The 12,951-nt window shown below is 36.6% G+C and overlaps 1 protein-coding gene across 2 annotated transcripts in view; it reads left to right on the top strand.

The window, feature by feature from the left end:
• Nucleotides 1–7,588: 7,588 nt before the first annotated feature.
• The window catches only part of LOC131032956 (probable phosphopantothenoylcysteine decarboxylase), a 97,611-nt gene continuing 92,248 nt past the window's right edge, over nt 7,589–12,951 (top strand). The window contains exon 1 of one of the 2 annotated variants that reach the window (XM_057964059.2): nt 7,589–7,827. The gene's annotated coding sequence lies outside the window, so the exon portion shown is untranslated. The remainder of the gene's footprint in view (nt 7,828–12,951) is intronic. The other variant, XM_057964060.2, reaches the window with a different exon arrangement.

Raw genomic sequence — 12,951 nt, 5'->3', positions numbered from 1 at the left:
GAATAAATCTACCAATGAAACAATATATAAATCTACCAATGAAACATTATTACTTGTATGTAATATGTAATCTATGTATGTGCAAATAAATCTACCAATGAAACAATATACAAATCTACCAATGAAACATTATTACCCATATGTAATGTAAGAATAGCTGCATTCAGCTATATAAATAAGTGTTTATAAGAAAAAAATGGAATAAAAGGAAGGCAAAGATCAAAACAGAAAAGAATCTCAAAATGTGTGTCTGTGTGTGTGTGCGTGCATGCATGTGTGTGTATGTATATATGTGTATATACATATGTATATATAAATATGTATGTATGTATATATATATATATACACACATACACACACACCAGGGTTGCCTCTGGAGGCCCCGTCAAAGTTGAGCTTGAACCACCCTCTATTGGGAGGCTGCCACACACATTCTTCTCATTTGCACTTTCCCTCCTCAACTCCTGGTCCAATAAAAGGAGGGATCTTCAGCCCAATCCATCTTATTGGTAAGTTGTTCCCAACCCAACCTCTACTCCTTAAAGATTCATCTATTTCTTTCTTTCCACAATTCCCATATGACAATGGATGGAGCAACAATCCAAAGACCTCCATACAAGAAAATCATGTTTCAGATAGGCCAAGCTTGGAACATACTCAAGATAGAACTCTGAATCGCTGAGATCCACCCAAGTTTACTATGGAGCCAATTCCAGCACTTGTGAGAATAATTATAGGATAATAGTATGTGATCCACACTTTCTTCATCCTTTTCATAAAGAGGACACCTACTTGGATTAGCATACCCCATTTTTCTAAATCTATCGGCAATGAGGATCTTATTCTGTAGTGCCAACCATGAAAACAACCCGACCTTAGGTAAGTAGTTCTTATCCTAGCACAACCTCAAAGGGATATTGCTTTTTGGTCTTAGCTTTTTTTCCCATTAGGAGATTATAACCTTCCTTAGAGCTATAGGTCCCTATTTTCGAGTCATCCCAAACTAGCCTATCCTAGCCGGGTTGAAAAGTAATATTTCTAGAACCTAGGATTCTAATCAACTCCTCCCTTTCTCTGGCTGGGATATTGATGTTGTCTAAGGACTTCCACTTCCACCCATTAACATAGTCACCCCTTTCAACTTCAATGTAGTTATAAACAAATTTTCTCCATCTTTCTTCCAAGAGGGTCTTAGCATTTGTAAGGTCGGCAACCTTGTTAATCACAGGGTATCCCCCCCAAGAATCTGACCAAAATAGGGCCTTATCCCCCCTCCTAAGATTCCATGATAGCTTCTCTGTAATAATACTTCTGCAATCTATCACGAAGTTCCAGATTCGTGATCCTCTAGGAGGATTGATAGTCCTAAAAATACTAATGGGGTCATTGCTATTTAAATATTTATGGTAAAGGATTTTGGCCCATTTTAGATGGGGGGATTTGAACGTCCTCTAGATTAGCTTTTATCCTAAGGCCTTGCTCTATTCCCTAATGTTTTTAATTCCAACCCCACCCCCCTCCACCTTAGGCCTACAAACTTTATCCCAAGCCAATAGAGCTAACTTCTTTTTTTCTCCCGTTCCTTGCCAAAAGAAGTTTCTGAGGTGTTTGTTAACCTCTTCTTTTTTAGCAGTCGAGAGATCAATACATGAAATTTGGTATATGGGCATAGCCGAAAGAACTGATTTAATCATGGTTGCTCTTCCTATAGAAGAGAGCCATTCACCCTTCCAAGTTTTTGTTTTGTTCTTTATTTTGGCCAACATGTGATCCCAAAGTTTCGAAGATCTAAGGCCTTTGTCTAAGGGTAATCCAAGGTATTCGAATGGAAGCTCCCCCACTTTGAATTTCAGAATATTACATATTGCCTTTTCCATATCTTTTTTGGTATTAAAGAAGAAGATTTACAACTTCTCCTTGCTAATTTCCTATCCAGAGGCTTCAAAATAGGAGTTAAGTAACTCTTTAATGGATCTAGTTTCATGCCTATTATCTTGGCCATACAACATGGTATCATCTACAAATTGATTATGTGTGATAGGGTCCAAACTACTAGCTATTTGAATACCATTAAGGATACCCCTTTCTTTGGCCTTGGTGATGGATCTACCCAAAGATTCTACTATGATAATAAAAAGGAAGGGGGATATGGCCCCCCCCTACCTCAACCCTCTAGAGATGCTAAAAAAACCCTTTGGGGTTCCATTTACAAGGATGAAGATTCTGGGGGAAGAGATGCATGCATAGATAAGGTTGATCCACAGTTTGACAAAGCCAAAGGCTTCCAAGCATTTACACAAGAAGTGCTACTCCACCTTATCATAAGCATTTTTAATGTCTGACTTGATGAGCATGTTAGGTTCCCTATTCTTCTGGATAGAATGAATAGCTTCTTGGGCAATGATGACCCCATCATATATGGACCTGCCAAGGACAAAACTAGTTTGATCTTCATTAATTAAGATGGGGAGAAGTTTTTGCAGTCAGTTTGCAATAGTTTTGGTGAATAGTTTGTAAATAGTATTACACAGTGCTATTGGCCTAAAGTCACTAAAGTTGTCCACTTTGTCTTTCTTGGGTACAAGGGTGATGAATGTATTGTTGATTTCTTTAAGCATGTTGCTTGAGTTTCTTACTCCTTCCAATGCCTCTGTAACTTCATCCCCAATAAAATGCCAACACTTTTGAAATAAAGTTGTCGGGAACCCATTAGGCCCCTGTGCCTTGTCCGGATTCATCTGCAATAACGCTATTTCTACCTCTGCTTTTGACAATCTAGCCCCCAGACACTTATTTTTCTCATCTGTGATGATTTTAGGGATGTTCTCAAGGATTTCATTCCTAGAGCCCAAGTTGGATCCCACCCAATTGTTAAAGATTCCCTCATAATACTTTACTGCCTTTGATGTAATACCGTTACAATCCTCAGTAATCGAACCCTCACTAGTTCTAATTCTGGTAATTATATTTACTAATCTCCTCTGTCTAGTATTGTTGTGGAAGAATTTTGTATTCTTGTTGCCATCACTCAGCCACATTTCTCTGGATTTTTGGCACCATAAAACGTCTTCCTTAGCTAGAATGTCCTCATAATATGCCAATAACTTCTTTTCTTCCAGGTAAAGAGCCTCATCCATTCCCTTTTCAATTACCATCTCATTAACCTTACTCATTTCTTCTTCTATTTTAACCTTTGCCTAAAAAAAGTTGCCAAAATGAGTTTTATTCCACCTCACCAGATTGTTCTTTATCACTTTTAATTTATAGATGACTCTATATAGCTTGGATCTTGAGACTTCTTTTCCTTTCCACCATTGCTCAATTAGCCCTGGTACTTTATCATCTTTTAGCCATATTTGTTTGAACTTAAAAGGACGCCTCTTGTGTTTAACTTCTTCACTAATGGATAGTTGAACTGGGTAATGATCCGACCTTGAGATAGGAAGGATATCCACTGATAAGGAATTAGGGAAGTTAATCAAATCGCCTCTAAGGAAAAACCTATCTAGTTTTTTAGCAATGTGGCTAAAACCTCTCCTTCTATTGTTCCTTGTATAAGTATCCTCAACCGTTTTGATCTCCATGAGGTTGATCTTGTGGACCCAATCGCAAAAATCCCTTTCAGATCGTGAGATTATTCTCCTCCCTCCTCTTTTCTCATTCTGATCCAAAATGATATTAAAGTCGCCTCCTATGATGCAAATCTGATTAAGGATTGCCCTTAGTTATAATTCTATCTCATTCTAAATCCTTCTTTTTTCCCTATTTTGTATTGGACCATAAACATTTATTAGAAGGAAACACAAATTATTCTAAATGCCTTTTACCCATCTGCTCATCCAGTTTGCCTGACTCATATCTATTTCAAAGGCTACCATTCTTGGATCTCAAATTACTGCTATGCCACCAGAGGCTCCATTAGCCGGATAACTATTCACTTCTCTAATGCCAAGTTTTCTCCTGAAGATCTTCAATTCCTCTACATTTAGTTTAGTTTCTTGAATCATTATTATTTCAAGGTTAGATGTTAAAATGCAACATCTTATGACCCGATGCTTGTTAGGGGCATTCATGCCCCTAACATTCCATGAAAGGAGTTTCATGGCTCCTTGGGAAGGTACTTCCCCTTCCCTGCACCAAACATAGAAGTCAATTTGACCTAGCCTTCAACCGACCCATCAAAATTTTTGAACTCAAAATATTTTCTACCCCTTCTTTTGCTCAACTTAGCACAGTCCGGGGTTTCCTTTCTAGGTTGGTTTTCAACAATTCCAAGGGCATCCTCCCCGCCCTCATTATCTTTGCAGTTCAGTTCTACCATCAACTCAACATCCTCCATCATATCCACTTCCTCTTTCCCAAAATCCAAAACTTTTGCAATTAGAACTTGTTTATGCAAGGCTAACTCATCCTCATCAACAATCTCTTCTACAAACCTATCCATGAGATTGCCAATGACCTCATTGCAAACTCGGGTGATAGATTCCCTAGTCTCATTCTCCAATGCCTTGACCTTTTCAGGTGAAGGCACTTTAGTTTTGTCATCCTGAGACCTAGGGCAATCCTCTGCCAAATGTTTTTTTAGTTGGATCCATACTTACTAAATTATCTGGCCTAACTTCCTCTAATGCTTTTAAGGGAAGAGACCTTGGAGTTATTCCTTCACAAATTACCTCATCCTCCATTTTGCTTTCAATCCCATTAGCAAAAACATGCCGATTGTATTCACCACTCCCACCTTCTCTTTGGATCTCATCATTTAATACTTGCTTGGATAGGCTTAAGAACATTGTGATTTAGATCAAAACCCCAAGAATGGCTTCAAGACCTTTCCTCTTGGGTGTTCAAGAGCAAGGGGGAGTCAACTTAGGGAATTGGTTTTGACAGAGGTTGTTAGGGGCACCATTATCCTAAGAAACACAAGGGGAGTTCATAATTACTCTGGTAGGTTCCACCACCACATTCTCCCTTGGATTGTTGCCTACCATAGGGGTCATCAACTGAGAAGGGTTACCATCCATTTTATTCTCTACAATCTCCCCTTCTTCAATATGAGTAGAAGAATTAGATTGTTTATCACCATCTACATGCCCATAATGGACAACACTAACAATGAAGCCACTTCTATCTCTATTGAAGCGTATATCAATATCTTTACTCCTAATGACTGTAGGAGCCTGTGGGGGGTTCTTTTTAATAGGGGGATTCCTGAGCCTGAAGGCAATGTTATCCGATATTGGTCCTATATAAAATTCGGGTTTAATGGAGTACTTTACATTAGCTGTAATGAAATCTATGTTCCCGAGTTTAGTTAGTTTGATATCCAAGTTCACTAACATTTTCAGATCAATGGAGCGAGATCAAGTCTCTTCCAAACCTACAAAACCTCCTAATTTGTCTCCAAGTTTGAAAAGGACCTGAAAGTGCATTAGTTCAACAAGAAGATTTCTAAAGATAATCCACTTCAACATCTTATTAAATTTATATGAGCTGGGATTAAAATTTGGATGCCAATCAATGAAAATGAAATTGAAGCCTTTATAAAACACAAGATCCCCACATAATAATTCATGTTTTAATGCTTCCTATTTGCAGTCAATGAACAAAAAATTATTATTGAGAGAGATAAAACTTACCTACCTTGCTTATTCCCTCCCACTAGCTAGCGATTTTCTCAATAGGTTGCCCATCCCCGCACCACTTGACAAAACCACCCAATTTTCTACAATGAACCCTTAATCGCTTGGCAAAAAAATATTCTCTAACCTCCAAATTAGGGTTATCACTGCTCATTTGCCTTCAACTTTGAGGGATTTTCTGCCAAATACGTGCTTAAGAACTAGATTCCCTATTAAGTTGGTTCACCTAATTGTACTAGATATATTTGGGCTCTAGATCCTTTTGTTTCCCCAAGAGTTCAAGATTTTCCCTACCCCTAAGAGGATCACCTCGATGATGGTAGGTCATAGATTTGTGAGCCGTGGAGGGTTTAGGACCAAACCCTAGAGTTGATTCCTGCCTTGGATGGGCCCTCGGGGGTGGGAGGTCAGAGGCCCTCCCAGGGTTTCTCTTCATACCTAGAGGGATCCAGTTGGCTCCTGAGGCAAAACCAAGGGTTTTTGGAGGTAATTGGATTAATCCATATCCTGGCTCCAAGGTTTTGACTGATATTGTTTCCCATTCTGCCAACTTGCTTGACCCTGGATTGCATATTAAAGGCCCATCGAGATCTCTTGCCCCTAACCCCCTGCCATCCATTAGCAATTTGCCCTTTCAATCTAGAATCGGGAAGCAAGTCCTGGGGTCGTTGTTCCCTCCAAGGTTTTTTTGTAGAAGAGCATCCATTGGTTTGCTTTTGAGAGGAAGCCTTAACGACTAAGGGAGGATGACGACCTAGGATTGCAAATCGGTTTGCATTAAGCGATATTCCTTCTTGAGCATGATCACACGATTGAAACACATGAAATACCCTCAAGCTCTTGGCTTCTTTTTTTCACATATTGCGAGCCATATCAGAAATATCAATAGAAAAATAAAATAAAATTAATCAGCTTAAAATTTACATTTAAATTTTTAAATTTAATTTAAGTTACTTAATTAAATTTAAGTTATTGTATTTAATTTTTTAATTCCTACACAATTCTTAAATTTTATTATGTTATAGTTTTCATTTTAATTTTTAGCTGTTTAATTTAATTTAATTTATTAATTTAATTGACCGAATTAAGTTTAAGTTATTTAATTTAAGTACACAACATTTATATGCACTTCAAATCAAATGGTTTTAGTTTTTATTATCACATATTTGTGCACCCATTATGAGAGTGTAATACACCTCTCGGCGTGATAATATTAAAATTATTTATTTTAGTTAGGTAAGGGTTATCTTTTAAAATAGATTTAATTCATATTTTAATTAAAAAATAATATAATAATTAAAATACAATAATATAAAAAATCTTAATGTTTATCTATATGACACTACTTTTAATCTAATCTTAAATCCATCCATATCTTTAATGAATCTTAACATAACCATAAACTAAAGATTTAACTTAAGCCTAACTTAACATCAACTTAAAAAATATCATATTCAAAATAACAATATTTTAGTTATTATAATATTAAAATTATTTATTTTAGTTTTGTTATGGTTATTTTCATGTATCTCAATATTCTATTACTTATAATCACTTATAAGTAAAATATAATTAGATACTATTACAATATATCGTACTATTTGTAATACAATCTCATTTTTAAAAATCAAATTACAATACATTTAATTTTAATCTACAATGTATAAAAATTGAAGTTACAATTATAATTCAAATCATATTTGACTATTTCTATTTCTAAATCATATATCTACACTTACCATTTACCAATAGACTAATAATGACTAATTCAAAATATCATATTTTATTTATTTAATAATAATAAATACATTCATTAATTCTATTACAAGACAAATATTGACCTAATGAATATTAGAAACTTTCTATTGAACAAAACTAATCATTCCTCTATCATTTTCAAATTACAAGAGTATACCTTCTGCCCTATTACCTACATTAACTAAATAAATGAGAGAGCCTAAAAAACTATAACCTGATGAATTTTTAAAACCTTCTATTTGACAACACAAAGCACTTATAGTTAGGCAAATTTCTCCTCATTTTCAAAATTTCGAATATGCTTTTGCCTTATTTAAAGGCCATTCAGTTTTGCCATTCAAATGATATTTTACAGAACTCTGAAGTGAATTCAAGAACTTCCAGGAGACCGTGGTTAACCTTAAAAAAACAACTATCAACATTCAAGCAGGTAGCATTTTTTCTTTCTTACCATTTCAGTGTATACGCTAAGAACTTGTGCAAATGCATGTTTTATTTGTTCTTGTTGCGTGTAATGTTAGTTTTGATAACTGTCTGGTTATGGATTCCAGTCCCATGGATTCATGCCTTGCACTCAGTTTAGAAGATTAGGTATTTACCCAAGAACTATATCTGTGTACAGCCAAATCGATGGAATAACTACTTGGGTTTCTAGTAAACACTAAAGCTGGGGTGCCCATGTTGGCCTTTTTTTTGTGGGCTTTGGTTATGATACTGTAGGTACGTGGCTTTGAATGTTTAGTGGCCGGGGTTTTTGCTACTTCTTCTCATGATGGGAATATGTTGATATATTATTTCGTTTATCCTTGTGTTTATCAATCAAACAAAAAATGTTTGCTCGAGGCTAGTGTGCTTATGCTTAAGTGCCAAATGGAAGAATATATGATCCTAATCACCTAATGGGTTTGCAGTACACTATTTGTATTAACTAAATTTGCTAATTAGTCAAGTCACAATTGTACAGCTAAGAGTAATAGGGGTTTAATGCTTTATGTGGGTACAAACCTCCACTGCTTTTTTGGTTCTTTCTTACAGAAATGCAGTTTAGTTCTACATCTCTAATAAACTACCGATCTCTATGGTTTCCATCTGACTTATTTTGGTCAACCTGGGAACTGAGAATAATTGTGTGTGCCTTCAATTCATAAACATTCCCGGGAGTGTATGATAGTGCTGTTTGAGGCTTTGGATTCTGGAATACCAGAAATCCTAGTCTTCTTTGTTTCTTCTTTCATCCTGATATAATACAAGTCATTAAGAAAGCGCCATCTTACAGTTTTGAATAGAATCATTAGCAAAAAAGAAATGAGGCCCCTTTTTGTTTGGGAATCCTAGCATGCATAAGTTTTTTGTACTGGTCTTGAAATGTTTAGGTTTCTTATATGACAATTTTCAGCTGTTCAAGGTGCATGGTTGAAATGCTAACATTTCGTTTACTACACCCAAGTTTGTTACACTGGTAACATTTGGCAAGCAATGGTGTTTAAACACTGGTTACCATTTTTCAATGAACTTGGGGACTTGGGGGCAGCGATCTTGGTGACTTGGTGATTGCCGTGATCTTGTTTAAGACAACCAAGCTCAAAGATTGGCAGTAATATATACCCTCCGGTTTACCATTGGCCAAGCAATCTTGGTTATGCGGAGATTGCACTCAATTATAGTGGAATCACACTCCCTAACAAACATCACTTGAGTTCCAATGGAGGTTGGCCGTGGCCCTTTATGGATTTTCTGTTGCACAATATGTAGACATAAGAGTACTCAATCTTGGTGAATCAGACTCCCTAATTAACCTGATCTCTGGGTTCCAGCAATTACTTCGGCCCCAATTCCTTATGAATGGCACCATAACTAGACATTCCACTCACTATTTACCTAGTTTAGCTTTGTTTGCAGGCAAACTGAATTTTCACATAATGGCTATTTTCTCTCTCTTTTTTTCCCTTTTAGCTGGTCTATAAGGTTGTTTTTCCCCATTTTCAAAAATCTCAATCCGTCTGAATTGCTTCAGCACAGGATAGTTTTGTGCGATTTGTGGTAAACTTACAGGGTTGTTTACATAATGCATAACATAGGGAAATGAAGCTGAAGTAATAGGTGATAGAGAGAGTCCAATCCTTTTGCTGCAGAAAATAGGCAATCACAAGATGAATCTTGCACAAAAGCAATATGCTAGATGAATCTTGCACAAGTAGAATTCAAAACGCCTAGGATTCATTCATAAATCGCCATGTCGTTGCCAGAGTCAACCGGATTCACCACAGGAAAGTTGGGAACGTTTCAAATGGTGAAAATTCGAACCCTGGTCAAATCCGTAGGAGCTTTGAACTAGTATCTGATTCCACGATGTTTCGTACCTGGAATCGGCCTGTATATGTGCCAGTTTGGCAACTTAGGGTGATAGAGAGAGCTCAATCTTTTTGCTGCACAAGAGAGGCAATCACAAGATGGATTTTGCACAAAAGCAATATGCCAGATGCAGTCTTATATTCTACTTGTGCTAATTAGATATTTGATATTATTTCCATAGGTTCTCATTGTTAATATTTTGTAAATAATCTTAAGTGTAGGTAATGAATGCAGTAATAATATATTATATTCTTATTAACTTAAATATAGTAGAGGTTGAACAGTCATCTTGAAGATGAGCTGAACAGTCATTTCATGTTGATAAATATGTACTATGTAACATTATTTGAAGCTAATGAGATTTGGGTTTCACTTTGTATTTTCAATGTCATTCGTAGTCCATTTCCTAGCCTAAGGTTGGTATTAGAGATATGGCAAACTTTTATTTTTTTCACCCTTCAAATTTTATTATTTGAAACCCTGTTGTGACGTTTTCACACATCGCCCCATTGCAAATGGGGACCCATGTTTTTTGCTCGTTTTGCTCGTTTTCGCTTTGCTTTTTCTAGGGTTTTGTTAGTTTGTTAGTTGTCTGGATTTAGGGTCAAGCCTTAGGGTTCTAATTACCGTCTTTTCGGACCAAAATCCAGTCAGTTTTGGGAGCTTTTTGAATTTCCTTTTCTAGAATGCAAATTTTGAATGCAATGAATTTGCCAGAATGGTCTAATTTTCAATTGGAATGTTGATGCAGAGCTTAAATTTGTCTAAGTGTTGAAGATGAAATGTGAATTTTTGTCCAATTGAATATTTTTGACCAAATTTTGACTTTTTTGATATTTGATCCTGGGCATTGGAAATGATTTGTTTTTGCCTTGTGAAGTGATTAAATGTGTAAAATCATGTTATTTTGGCCTGTAGGAGCAAAATCGCTCCTGTCCCTCAGTGAAGGACGGGAGCTCGTTTTCAAATATCTTACTATTCCTGCAGGGTCAAGATGAATTACGAATTGGAAGTGATGGAGAAAGGCGAGATCTTTCCATTGAATATAAATTGAAGATTTTCATGAGCACAGAAATGCCTCCAGGAGCAAAATCGCTCCTGTCCCTCAGTGAAGGACCGGAGCTTAAAATCAAATATTGCTTTGTCCTTGCAGGATTTTAACGTCTTGACGATGTGAAAAGGTCCAAAGAGGTACATTTTATCAAATGAATATAACTTGAAGTGCTGTCGGGGAGATCACATGGATAAGCAAGTCCGGCTTGAGTGAGGTCCTGATCCTGAAATTTGGCTAAGTCTGGAATGTCCTGACCCTGAAATTTGACTAAGTCTGGAAACTGAAAAAACCTCCAAAAACTAGATTTTGCAATATAACTCCTGGAGGTCTGAAACCACTCTCAAACATCCTGAAAGTATATATGGAATATAACTTAAAGTATAAGTGACATTTCCTTCTATACTTATACTTAAATGTTATATTCCATTAAAATTGTCCTGATCGAGAGTGTGAAAATTCAAATTCCGCTCGTGTCCTTCTCCAAGGGTCCAGAGCGAAATGCGCTCCTGTCCCTCTCCAAGGGACCAAGGCGAATCGCTCGTGTCCCTCACCAAGGGTCCAGAGCGAAAATGCTTACTTGAGCCATTCCTGACCTTGTTTGGATGAATCGAGACATCAAAGGCATGGTGAAGGACGAAATGAGCATGATAGAACATCCAGACTTGATCAAAAACAATGAAATGATGAAGTTTTGCCTAGAGGGTCAAATTCGCTCCTGTCCCTCACTGAAGGACCAGAGCGAAGTTCTTCATAAGGTACGTCCTGAACAAAGACCAAGCAAATTTTATGTTCGAAGGCAAGAAAGGAGGTCAATCGAACCCGTTGAAGACAAATTGAAGATTATCAAACGTCAACAAAGGACCAAAATGCTTAAGTTCGCTCCTGTCCCTCAAGAAGGGACCAGAGCGATTTTTGTTGTAGATGATTTTCTCACCAAATTTCAACCGATCTCAAGGCATGATTGAATGAAAGGAGGCATTGCGAATCCGTTGAATATAATTTTCGAAGGTGATGAAGTGAAATGAGGCCCATAAGAGCAAAATCGCTCCTGTCCCTCTCCAAGGGACCAAAGTGATGAGGTACGTCCACTTCATTTTCATATTTTTGGCGCCAAATAAACATTTCAAATTTTCCTTAAATGCCAAAATCGATAAATTTTGAAAATCCTATTAAATTAGCATTTAATATAGCATTGATCATTTATTAATTATTTTGCCTTTATTAAAAATCGAAATTTTACAAATTAAAAAACGTTGGCAAATAATTAATTAAGTTTTTTAATAAAAATTGAGTGGAGCGCTTGATATTTATTTGTTTATTTTACCAAAAGTCGGCCTTTTACTTTATTTTAAATTCGCTTTTAATTACAAAGTCGGCCTAGTAGTAATTAAGGTGTGAGCGCTATAAAGGGAGGGTGAAAGATTTCATTTTTACATCACCTTTTTATCATTCAAATGCGATCAAAGGGAGAAGTGCGAAGTTGTATTCAAAGAGGCGAATTTTATTTCAAAGCAAGGTGGTGCGAACTTGAAGTTTCCATTTGAGCGAAGTTGCCTAGGACGTCAAAGACATATCAAAGATGGCGAAATTGCTAACTTGAAGAGGAGATCACGTCCAAGACTTGAAGGGTGGCGAAGTTGATAAGAAGAACGTTCTTTTGAAGATCACATCAAAACCATCTTATTTCAAATTTTGCCTAGGCGATTTTATTCATTTTGCATTTTAGAGTTAAGCTCTCAAGTAAGGTATGGCAAGATCTCTTGTTTTAATTTCGAATTTTGATTGTCATTGCCTTAATTTTGAATTTTGGAATTTTGTTTTGCCTTAGCTCAATCATTTTTTAGGAAATGATTAATAAAGGACTTATCATTAAGTTTCCTAAAAAATTGCTCTCTAATTTATGTTATGTATTGCAAAATCATGGTACTAATTTTGAAATGTTGTGTAGGCATCAAATGGAGGTCTCTTCAAGGAAAATCAAGCCGGATCCAGGACGGTCTTCGCCAGGACGGTCTTCGCCGGGACGGTCTTAGCCAGGACATGGGCGACCTCTTTCAATCCAGCGTTCCAAGGCGAGGTACATCATCTTCCTGCACATCAAGGACGCAAGGAGTTAGAACAAGGGCTCGTTGAAGAAGCAAAATAGTT

This window comes from Cryptomeria japonica, chromosome 4, assembly GCF_030272615.1.
Source record: "Cryptomeria japonica chromosome 4, Sugi_1.0, whole genome shotgun sequence".
NCBI classification, from domain to species: domain Eukaryota; kingdom Viridiplantae; phylum Streptophyta; class Pinopsida; order Cupressales; family Cupressaceae; genus Cryptomeria; species Cryptomeria japonica.
This window is presented reverse-complemented; position numbering and strand designations above follow the sequence as displayed.